Source organism: Ciconia boyciana, chromosome 9 (genome assembly GCF_034638445.1).
Source record: "Ciconia boyciana chromosome 9, ASM3463844v1, whole genome shotgun sequence".
NCBI classification, from domain to species: Eukaryota; Metazoa; Chordata; class Aves; order Ciconiiformes; family Ciconiidae; genus Ciconia; species Ciconia boyciana.
The window spans coordinates 22,177,665-22,189,488 of NC_132942.1; positions in this window are offsets into that span (position 1 = coordinate 22,177,665).

Here is an 11,824-nt window from a genome sequence, read left to right on the forward strand (position 1 = left end):
GGCAAACGTTAAATAATTAATAAATAAAATTAGATACTTTTAAAAATTTCCCTGTTACAATACATTTCTTAATGCTGCCCGTTGGAGGTCACTTGCAGATGAGGAACGGAGGACTTCTCTCCACCTCATGTCTGACTCTTCCTTGTCACAGCACCTATGTCGGGTGCTGTTGCGTTAAAAGTTACTGTCGCGTTACGAATAGGAGTCTGAGGTGTGGCTGGAGGGGGGAAACCCTCCCGTTGAGTCACAAGGTTCAGAAGGACTCCCTTGCTTTCTAAACTCCTTCTCAGAGAGGAGTCTAGGTGCAGCTAAGTCCAGTCTTAGTCTCAGACTTGGTCAATGGTTTATTTTCTAAGGACGGTATATGTAGCCACCCATCAGAGTCAACGTTTGCTTGTCAGAGCCCTCTCAAGGGCTTTCACTGAAGCAGCTTTGCAAAGTTGATTAAGGCAACAGCGTTAAAGTAATTTTGCAGCGTTTTAAGTCCAGTCGTGTTCAGTGTACTGAACTATCACGATTATGGATGCACAAATAACGTGATACACCTTCAGTCTAGTCGCGTTCCATGAACTACCACAGCCACACTTAAAGAGTCTGGTCACGTTCAATAAGAACTATCACGGCTAGATTAATGAAGAGTGCAGTTTATTAAAGCAACAGATACACAGGTTCTTTTGGACTACGGTGATAAATTGACTGTCTGCAAAGCACGTGCAAATACCAAGAGTATGGGTAACACTGCCAGCTACAAATGCATTAAAAGATATAAAGCGACTCTATAGAGGTTCCTAAGTTTCCCAGGGAGGCACTTGGTATAACCAAGTGTTTGAATCTTACCCAAAGGCATCCCAATGGGGGGGGAAGAGAGGCTCAGCGTGTCGACTGATCCCAGAAGTCAGAGTGGTATGTGATGGTATCTTCCCTGACATTCTCTCTCTCTTAAGCTATTTTATACTATTTTTACCTTTCAGGTGGAGCTTGAGTGACTCTAGTCATACAAACCTTTGTTAGGATTGGTGTAAAGTTTTTCTCGCTTCTCTTTTAAAGGTATAAACTAGGAAAATTCAAAGTGCAAGCTCAGTGAGGGGTGGTCGCACCTTGGAGGCAGGTAGCTTTTGGGATGGAGGTGCATTTTGGCATTATAACAAAGTTATAATGAGCAAAGTTCACCAAAAGGACAGCATTTTGTCAAAGAGAGGACAGACTGTTGGCCCAGGGTAGCAAATATGCAGCTTATCAGTTCCATGATACCTTCAAGTTCCCATATTATCACAGAGCCTGGCCGTGGTATCTCCACACCGCTCCACCCTCCAAGCAGTTCCTCTTAGAGCCAACACACCAACTTTCACTGGCGTTGCCGACATCTAAGGTTGAAGGCCTAGGGAACTTCTGTGGAATGGATTCCTTGCATGTCAGCCACACTCCACCCGGGAAGCTTCTTCAATGCTGTGCCTTACCTAAAAGTGTGAATATAAGTTTAATTTCTAAGTCACCTCCAGCAATTATTCCACAGGTGCATAGGACTTCTGCAATCATGAACTAGGCCTCTCCATCACCTCAGGGCTGGTAGGTATCAAGCCCATCACCTTGTGAATGACAAGCGACTCTGCTGCCCTTAGACAACCCCCTTGTCACAAACCCTTTTCTTCTTGCTGAAGCTTCAAATGAGAAACCAAGTTGGCTCTTCTCTTCCTCCAGGCCCAGAAACTGATGGACCTTTAAAGGGTGGTATCACATCTACCTCCCATCAGTGATGGCCCCCCCTCTCATCTCTTGCAGGAGGACTGTAGAGCTGGCCCATACCTCCGTCTATCAGCATGGTCAATGCACGCTTCAGGTCTTCCTTCTCCTTGAAGGACAGCTGTGGCTTCTGCCCAGGGAAGACACTGGAGCATGGTTCAAAGAACAGCTTTATCCCCCTGGAAAAGACAGAGACTGGGGTCCAGTGGATGCCGCCTCCCAGGTGTGGGGCAGGCCACCTGGCTGGGCTACTGAAGGACTAGGCAACAGGCCAGTGTTGCAATACCTGAAGGCTGGCTTCAAACTCTCATCCCGCTATCCCTCACTCTGTCAAATCGTACTTAGGGACCAATTCTTAATGTCCTCCAAAAGGGCTTTGTTTGCCACCATGGCCAGTTGCTGTGAACAGCCGATAATGAGATGCCTTTGTTGTTCTCATGTAGATGATTGCATAACGAGTAGCTTAGGAGTTACAAGCTATAAATTCTTCTGGACCAAAGCTCCCACATTCTCCAAGCTGCCTGCCAGGCAGAGGAGCATCTGCGTAAATAGGCTTGTTTACAGTCAACCAAGTGTTTTTGTCTCAGGGGATCCAACCAAATTCTTCTCCTGATGACTGCCAAACAGCATCAGCATGAGGTCCACTAGCACCGGGTAGAGCAGCAGGTGTCCTGCTTGAATCTGTGCTCAGCCGGGAGGGCTGCAGGGTGCCCAGAGGTCCCTGTCCACTTGAGGGTCCAGCCTTCTGGAGAAAGGTCAAGCTCATGGGACACATCGCCTACCTCAGGAAGAGCAAGACTGAGCACAGGCCTAGGAGCTCAGTCTTGCTCTTCCAGGAGCTGTGCAAGTCTTCTTGGAAGGCAGCTTAATGCAAGAAACACAGAAACCATTGGGCACTGGGGCTGAGAGCTGCCAAGAGACAGGCGACTGCTTCACTTCTTGCCCAGTGATTTCTCTCTCCTCTGCTGTCACAACTAAGAAAAAGGAGCTAGCAGCCCATTGCACCAGCCTGGCATTGCTCCGGGGGCAGAAATGGGCTCCTTCCTGCAGGGCTCCAGGCCAGGCACCTCTGGCACCCTCGGGCTTCCCTTGGCTCCATAGCACAGCCTGGCCACAGGGCACTGTGTGGAGAAAGGCACTGCACATGGGCAAGTGCCACCTGAGGAAGCCTCTGGCAAAGCAAGTGGGGAGAGAAGCCACAACTCTGGCATGTGCCCTGCAAGGGGGCAATTCACTGTTGGGGTTCACAGCCTTATCCACACCCCAGACTAGGAGCATCTGCCTGCTCTGACACAGGAGAAAGCAGGTACCTCTCCCCTCTGAAAAGGGAACACCAGGAAAATGAGAGATGATAACTCCTCCTGGTGCCTTGGGGCAATTAGCCTGGGAGACAGGAGGACACCCTACTCCCCAAGGCAAGGGAGACGGAGCTCCCTCCTGCCAGTACCATCCGCGAGCTTCTCGGCTCGACTCTGCACCCAGATCAAAGGCACTCAGCAGTCCCCCATGGCTATCCTACTCCAGACAGAGCTGCCATGCAGCTCCCTGGCTCCCCTCTGCCAGCGCCTGAATCACCACACTGGCTGGCCAGGCACCTCTGGCTGCTGTCCCCTGCAGCTCTGGGAAAATAAACAACTGCTGTTTCACCTTTTCCTTGCAGCCATTTTGCTGCTCAGCCAGCTCTGCCCCTTCAGCAGCTCACCTGACCCTGCGAAAACCACTTGGCTTTCCACCCTGGGGTGGGACCTGAGGAAGGCAGAAGGTTCCCACTAGCCCTCGTCTGTCCCTGACCCTCCCTCAAAGAAGGTGTGCAGACCCCTACCAAGGAGTGAAGGAAAGGACACGAGAGGCAGAGACAGCACCAGTCTTTCAGGGGATGCCAGCTCATCCTGGCCATCCCCACCCAAACACACAGCCTCACCTGGGAAAGCCCTTTCCTGGCATACCCTGGGCTCCCAATGGCAGGGAAACCCCACAACTGATCTCCTTCCAGGACAAGACACTCATCTCCCTTGCAGCTTTGGTGCTGGAAGAACAATGACTATCCTTCAGGAGAAGCTTTGAAGAGGGAAATTCCCTCCTCTTGGATCTGCACAATAGCCCCCACCCTCCCTCGAGAGTGTGGACCTGCTTCCAGGGCAATTCTCCACTCAGCCTCAGCACCAGGGCAGCCCTGCAAGGAGCCAGGGATGAAGCATTTCAAAACGACAACAGCCTTGGACAACAGCCATGGCAGTAGTGCTGAGGCTGGACCACCTGCAAGCCAGCGAGGGGCCAAGAGCACTGTGAACAGAACAGGCATTTACAGACACCTTCCCAAAGACCCCTGCACTGCAAGAGGAGCTGCAGAAATGTCCTTGGGTCCTTCCTGCTCATCTCTGTCTGGGCATCAACGAGAGCTTCCAGGGCATGTATTTTGCCACTTATCTTGGAACTGGGAGGGAGGGGAGTTGGAATTGTTTAAATTAATGATGTGTGCACAGCTCCAGTGCCTCTGCTCTCCTCCAGGTAGATATTACTCTATTCCTGGTTTTATGTAGCGTCCTTTTAAATTACTGCTATGGATATCAGCTATGTGGCTGCAGGGCTGCATTCACTCACAAACATACATATATCCCCAGGACCCAAAAGGCAGGTCCTGAGCTTCTGCAATGAGCTTACACCGCTAAGAACAAGCCTTGAACACATCCATCAGCCAGTGATGACTGCACCTTACCACCGCAAGGATCAAGGATCCAAAACAACAGTCAGTAACATCACCAGGTGGGCGCAGGGTGCAGGACACAATTATCTGAATGCAGCAAGAGGTTCCACCATAGGGACATTTAAACTCAACAGCATCCAGTAACAACTTGCAATCCAGTAACAAATCTAAGCACTTGTCTGTTCTGTATGGCTTGATCTGCACAGTTGAAGTTTGCTCTTTGTTGTGTGAGTATTGTAGAAATTTTCCTTTCAGATCCATGTAAACAAAACCCCACAGAGGGTGGGGAGTCACTACTGTCCCACACTGGCAGCAGCCAGCCCACTTGAGAGCCAAGGACTTGTTACGTCCTCTCAGAGTGGGAACAGTCAGGTTAACATCCTACCTCAAGATCCAGGCATTTGCTGCCATGTCAATACATCCTGACAATCCACATGTTTCATGCTAAGCAATGATTTCATCCTCTCCGTGAGGTATTGATTTTTTTTTGTCCCACTTAGCTGAAAGCACCGAAAGTCGTATCTGTCTGAAAGCACGCGCTACACGGGGTTATGCTGATGCTTCCTTGCTTTTTTTTTTTTGAGGGTGGGGAGGCCTTTAAGTCCTTGTGGTGTGTTGTCTTCTGTTTCACACAGTGTCGCACCCTGCATCCCCAAAGCTATGATGTCTCCTCCAAGGTAATGGAGAACTCATCCCTCTATGTTCTCTGGCACATAGAATTGGGCTCCCAGCTCAGCATCGTAACAGCTCCCAAGTGAGCACACCACAAAATCTCCAAGCTCATCTGATGCTTCAGATGCTTGCTGGTGTTTGCCTGGGAGGAACTACAACCTCTGAAGCTCTCCAGAGAGCTTCTGGATATGGGGGAAAGAAAAGGATCCATTTCTGACGCCCGAGTTTGACACAACAGTGTGTACTGTGAAAGCCAGACAAACCCCAGTGGATATCCCAAAGCCGCTAGCTACTCCAGAAAGAAAAAGATGTATTAAAAGTCAGAGTTTTAAAATGAAAAAGAAAGCCTTTGAGGCTGGCATCCTGTCTCACAGCATCCTTTGCATAGCCTCTGCAGGGAAGCTTGTGATGCTGTGGACCCCAATGCTCCTGTACAGTTGTGAAACATCAGTTCCGGCTGAACTCAGGAGAACTTCTCTTTTGGGGAAAAAGAGTAAAGCATGCTTTTCTTGACATCTGCAAAACTGTGATTTGTTCTAAATGTCATTTCAAAACTGCAATTTGTTCTAAATTTTTCTCATCCTTGCAAATGTTTGGGATTTCTTTGGCCCAAGATGGAAGTAGTCAGGACAACTCCACCAGTCCCCCTTTGTCCCAGCTCCATGAGCGACCTCGCTCCCTGTGAACAGGGCTGGGTGCACTAAGGGACCTGAGGAGGTCTGGGCAGACAGGGCTGCTGCCCAGCTCTGCCTCCTGCAGTATCCCAATAAATCCCAGTTGCCCTAAGGCAGTATTTTGGCTGTTACTTTGAGAAGAAAGACATAGGATGAGGGATAAATAGGCTGGTGGGAAGGTATGTCTCTATCTGTATGATCTGGATAATGCCACCAACACTGAGGCCCCAGATGGTGGGCTTTATTGACAGCTTTCTTCTACATTTGCTATGTCTACAAGCATGCCTTTGAAAAGCGAGGAGGGATGGAAGTGGGGAGTGTCTCATCCCACTCGGTGGGTTGCGAGATGGGTGAATCTCTTTGATTCCCCAACAGTTTGTGTACCAACAAAGGCCTATCTCTGCTCGGCAGAGCCATGTAGCCAGTAGAGTCACGACAATGACTCAGGGGAACAGTCAGACTAGCAATTTTATTAACTGGCGAATTCGACAAACAGACAAACTTAATGAACTGGCAAGCCCAACGAACAAACAGAGGCCATCTGGCAATGGAGCTATGTTCCGGGCAACTGGTCACAATTTATCCCAAACTTATATATAGTAGAAGAGTAGAGGAAGAGAGAAGCGAGAAAAGCAAAGGAGAAGAGAGGAGAATAGAGAAAGGAAAAGTATCACCACCCTTGGATCCCGCGATGACGATGACATGTGTGGCAATCCTCCGGTGGTGGGCGCGCACGTGGTTCCCTGGAGGGCGTGTCTTTTATAAGCTAATCCCTGCCTCCAGGTATGCCCCTTCAGGACTGACATGGTTCTTGTTCTAGAAAGTTCTCAATCTTCTGTGCAGGCACTGGGGAGGGGGGTGGTCGCAAGCCCCTTCCTCAGATAAACCCTGTATGACCTCTGGCCATATATGGTAAGGTCCGTCGGAACCCGGAACCACCCATCCTCCGATGCGCTCTCCCCTGCTCTCGCTGTCCCCCACCTCGTGCTCGCTGACTTGCTGTCGCCATGCAAATAGCACCTCGTGTCGCCACAATGTTTGAGACATTAACTCTTTCAGACTCTCATAGGGAGGCAGCCCTGCCTCAGCTTTGGACCCCCAGGGCTTTAAACTCCACTTCTCTACCAGCTCAAGTGTGGCATCACGTTGGAACCATGCCCACTAGGAGCTGGGAGAGGCACTTTCTCGGCAGGGTGATGGGAAGCAGTATGTGGAGAGCCCCAGCTTCACGAGGAAGACTGACTCCTGAACTGGAAACATCCTACTGCTCAGGACAAGGTGGTATGGCCTGGGAAGTGCTAGCAAGGAAACCACAAAGTCACTGGAGTGATGATGCCTGGAGCATTCATCAGAGAGCCACAGAGGGCCAATAGGACAAATCTGACTATATTTCAATGTTCCTGGTGGATGAGCTAGCCTCACGGGGAGCTTGGCCACAGTAAGCCATGGGGCACAAAGGTGCCTTCCTCACACCTCTCCAGCCATGATGAATCATGGCAGCTCTGACCAGGAGCTGTGGCAAAGCTACATCAGTCCTCCAGAGCCAGTTGTCTCAAAGCATCCATCAGGCTCAACAATTTGTCTCAAAGCATCCAACAGGCTCAGTGATAAAAAGCCTGAATAAATGTGTTTACCAGCACCAGACCATGGTCCAGCCAGGGAGAGGTCTCCACAGGGCAGCCACCTGTCCAATTTCACTTGCACAGGCAGGAGGCTGAAAGACAAACTCAACGGCAAGCCATTTTCACAAAATAAAGTGTGTCACCTTGGCATCCCGAGCTGCCCTGGGCCAGTAGCAGAGTAAGGACTTGGGGACATGCACTGACTACAGGAAATTTCTTCCACACACGTGTCAAGTTAATGCCCTACACTCCCACCGAGACAACACTGCAGACAGAAAAACTGGAGGAAAGAAACCCCAAAACATCAGTAGCTTTGGACTGGTATCTGGGTACCATCCAGAGATTAAAGTGGTGAGAAGCGATGGGTGAGATGATGGGTTTGCATAGCTCTCCACAGGTTGCCTGAATGCTTCAGAAGGCTATTTGGACTCATGAACACACCAAGGACATTTCAAAGGATTGTAAAAGGTCTAGTCCGTGATATGGGACTTGGCAACATCTTCACATGCTTTTTAAGGAAAGGAGGTTTAAAGTAGTGGAAACAAATCACCAGCCTGCAAGAAGCTGCACTGGGGAGGGGCTGGAGTCTTAACCTGAAAAACCAGATGTTACAAAAAGCCAGAAAACTCCCCCAGCCTGGAGGAGGCACAGTGGTTTGTCTGGACCAAGGCACACTCATACCTGGAAGTCTCCAGAGGAAAGGCTCCTCTCCACATGGTGTGGAGAGCACTGTCTTCTCCCATCCCGTTCTTCTGTGGGAACTCGCAGTGGCTGGATTGCTCTTGAACAAGTTGGTGACCCCACTTGGTGTGATCCAGCAGCTTTTGGAGGCTGTAAATTAATGGCAGGATAAATCAGGTATTCTGGCACTGGCGTGGGGTGCATCTCTATCAGGCAGGGCTGGGAAACCCAAAAGTGCTGCAGAAAGCCTGCCAGTGCTTTCTAAAGCACGCTTTCCAAAAACTTGCCTTGAGGGGATGGATTCACAGCCCACAAACCCCAGCATGTCCATAAGCCCAGAAAGAAGAGCAAGACTGGAGAGGCTGTCAGTTGGCTTGTTGCATGACTGTACAAGTCAAGGACCTGGAGTCATGGCTGTAGGAACAGCAACCCAGGACCATCTGGGCAGTCCACCGCAGCTCCGGAGACACCAGCAAGGCAGTATGAGAACAACAGGAATCATACAGCAAAAAACACAGGAGTACCCTCATCCTAATAAAAGGATAAGCCAGCTGGTGCACCAGGAGCCAGAGCCAGCTGTTCCACTGACCCAGCTGAGCCCGTCCTCCTAGGCACCCCAGGGGACAGAGCACCTTCGCAGGCAACGCCACGGGCATGGGAGGAGGGAAAGGAAGCAGGAGGTTCAGCCAGGCATCATATTGCTTCGACTAGAGGCAAACAAGCAAGCTGGATACCAGGAGGCAGGCTGTCGGATAGTGAGGTGAATGTAGCCCTGGTCCATCTGGAGATAGGTCTGCTGGTGTTGAACCAGGGCACGGTCACATTTAGGGTTTGCATAACCTTTGCTAACTACTGTATGTGATACTGTGCTTTAATCCTTAGTCCTCCCGAGGAGGCAAGGAGCAGAGAGGAGCCGAGAGCCGTGGTTTTATAAATCGTAGTCACTGAAAACCAGCAAGATTAGAATCTGGTGAGCCATTTGTTGCTGGTTTTCAACAGAACAGCAGCCAGGACTACTGGATTATGTGGGGAGCTGAAGAACCATGCTTCCCTCTAACTTCATTGGGAACCAAGAACTGGCAAGGATCCTCCCTTTCTGCAGGGGACGACACTGCAGAGTCCCCCATGGTCAGAAAGAGAAAGAACCAATGAGAGGAAAGCCAACTTGCTGAGAAAAGGGTAGCAGGGAGATTTGCAGGCCAGTCAAGGGAGAAGAGAAAGCACGCTGCATAATTGGAACAAGCCATCATGAAAACAATCCCAAACTTAATTCACTTGGATGGGACTTCACGTGGTGCTTAGAAGAATTAGCACTTTATCTTTGCAGACACAAGAAGCAAGAACTCATTCTGCCATTGTGCAGTCACCAATTCCCTTTTTTCCCCTTTTTTTTTTTGAAAAGCCAGCAAAAGAGGTGTCTTTACAGCTCGCCATGGGAACTGCAGTTGTGGACAAAGAATGGCTGATATGTCCTCGGTATATCAGTCTCTAGCAGGTGGTCAGGAAGATACAAGCCCTGCACCCAGGGACAGCATGGATCCAGCTGTGCCCCACTCCTGAACACCTGGAAGCCAGGTTCCCTGGTGGGGTTGCATTGCAGGCAGAGTGACCCCCCAGTATCCCCACAGGGGAAACCCTGCCTTGGTGCCCACGCAAAACAGATCATCAAAGGAACCGGAGTGACTTTTTTGAGAGAAGCAGTTACAACTGGAGGGCTGTACTTAATTGTGGCCAAGCTTTTCCATTGTTATTTTACAGTTGCTTGATGTTCTGAAAGATATTTAGAAAAAATGACTTTAACTGTCCTGTGCCAAACTGGGCGAGGGTGAAAAAAAAAGAAATTTGGCAGACATGTTAATCATTCAGCATGTAGTTTGGATGACATCCAGTGACTAACACAGGAGTTTTAACAGATCTGGGAGACTAAAAACCATTCACAAATAATTTGATTTAGGGTCACTGTGATTTCTTTTTATAAATAATTTTCATTGAGAAGTATTTTTTTAATTAGGATTGACAGACCTAATAGAGGCAACTCTATTGTGTGCATAGTTCATCATTCCTGTCTTCATAAATGACTTACATATGTGGTGCGCTAGTTTCTTGTTCACTGCACATGATGGTGCTTGTTCATGGGGCAACCAACACCTCACAGACAGTGCACAAGCCATGCTGAACTCCTCTCTCCAAAGGCACACTCTAAAGAAGACCCAGATGGAAAGCAAAGGAAACTTTCACCATCCTGTTACATGCTCCAGTCCGGGGGCTGGTCTAAGACTTTGCACAACTTCAGACATCCCCATGCAGCTGTAACTGCCTTCTAATTGCTCCGGCTCCAAGAGATGGTAATGGCAGCTTCGTTTTGATTGCTTTATTGCTCCAAGTCCCATCACAGCTCAGGAAATACTCTGAACCAGAATATGCTCCCTTTTCCATGGTGGGAGGCCTGAACAAGGACTGGACCAAGGCAAAGATCTGACACATCCTGGCAAAAAGCTGTGTCCGATGGCAAGTCTAAACTCAGTCACCCCCTAATCCAGTGGATCGCTCAACTAAGCCTGAATAGATCTGGGAAGACTGCAGGAGAATTCAGACAGCGGATGGGAGAAGAATGGCTTGATGACTTGAATGTATCTTTCTTGGCAACATCCTCTGTATGTGACAGCCTTTTTTTTGACTTGCACAATAACAATTGCATCTCAGCCACTTTTGTTACCAATCTTATCTGCTGTTTGAATGGCTCTTAGATTCCCTCCTGTGATTATAAATGTTCGTACGTGTTCTTGGAGTCAGCAGAGTTGTTGCTTTGTAGCTGAATAACAGGCTTGGGCTCCAAACTTTGTGATGCTTGCGGTAATGATCAGATATGTTCTTAAAAGCCCTCTGAATTGGATTTTGAAACAAAAGTCCCATTGATCTTAAGCCTGAAATCCCAGCCCTGACTCTGAAAACCTTCTCCCCTGTCTTTCAGAGGAACTGAAACTGGTGCAATAAAGGACAACTAAAACAGTCAAAGAAAGGATTTATCTTATGAGAGGAAACTACCAAAACTTGGTCTTATTTAGACTACCAGAACAGGGGCTGAAAGGAATATAATTGCTACTGAGAGACACATGGAAGAGGAGAAAACACGAGAAAACCTTATGAAAGCTCCAAGCCGAAAGTTGTGGAACTGTAAAGAAGCCATCAATATATTCAGGCTGGGGATGAAAAGATTTCTGATTTTCAGAGCTAAGAGGTCTGGGACAGATTTCAGCAGAACCCACAGAAGCCAGCATAAAGCCTGATAAACATATGGGCCATATTGATACGACTACAACAGCAAGGGAGGGCAGCATGTGACCCAGGAAGTCCCTGCAAGATCCCTATCCAGTCTTTGGCCATCAGTACCTGGACAAGGTATGAAGAGATTCCCCTGGCTCCTGCATTTGTCCATCGCCTTTGTCCATCCTGTTTTGCATCTCGCTTTGTTCAGGCAGTCATCCCAGAATTGCCTTGGCCATGTTATCGTGTTTTAGCGCTGGGCAGACCAATGCAGGTCCCTGCAGCACAGCCACAGCCAGCCGCCCAGGAGAGGCTGCTATGGTAGAGCTCCTATTGAAAAAGATTATCTATTAGGAAGAAAAAACACATTTTTTGCTTTGTTCTGTTTACTTAACTAAGCAAATGCCCATATTCAAGCCAAATTCAGACTCAAAACCAGAGTATTAGGTAGCTGCTGTGACTAGCAA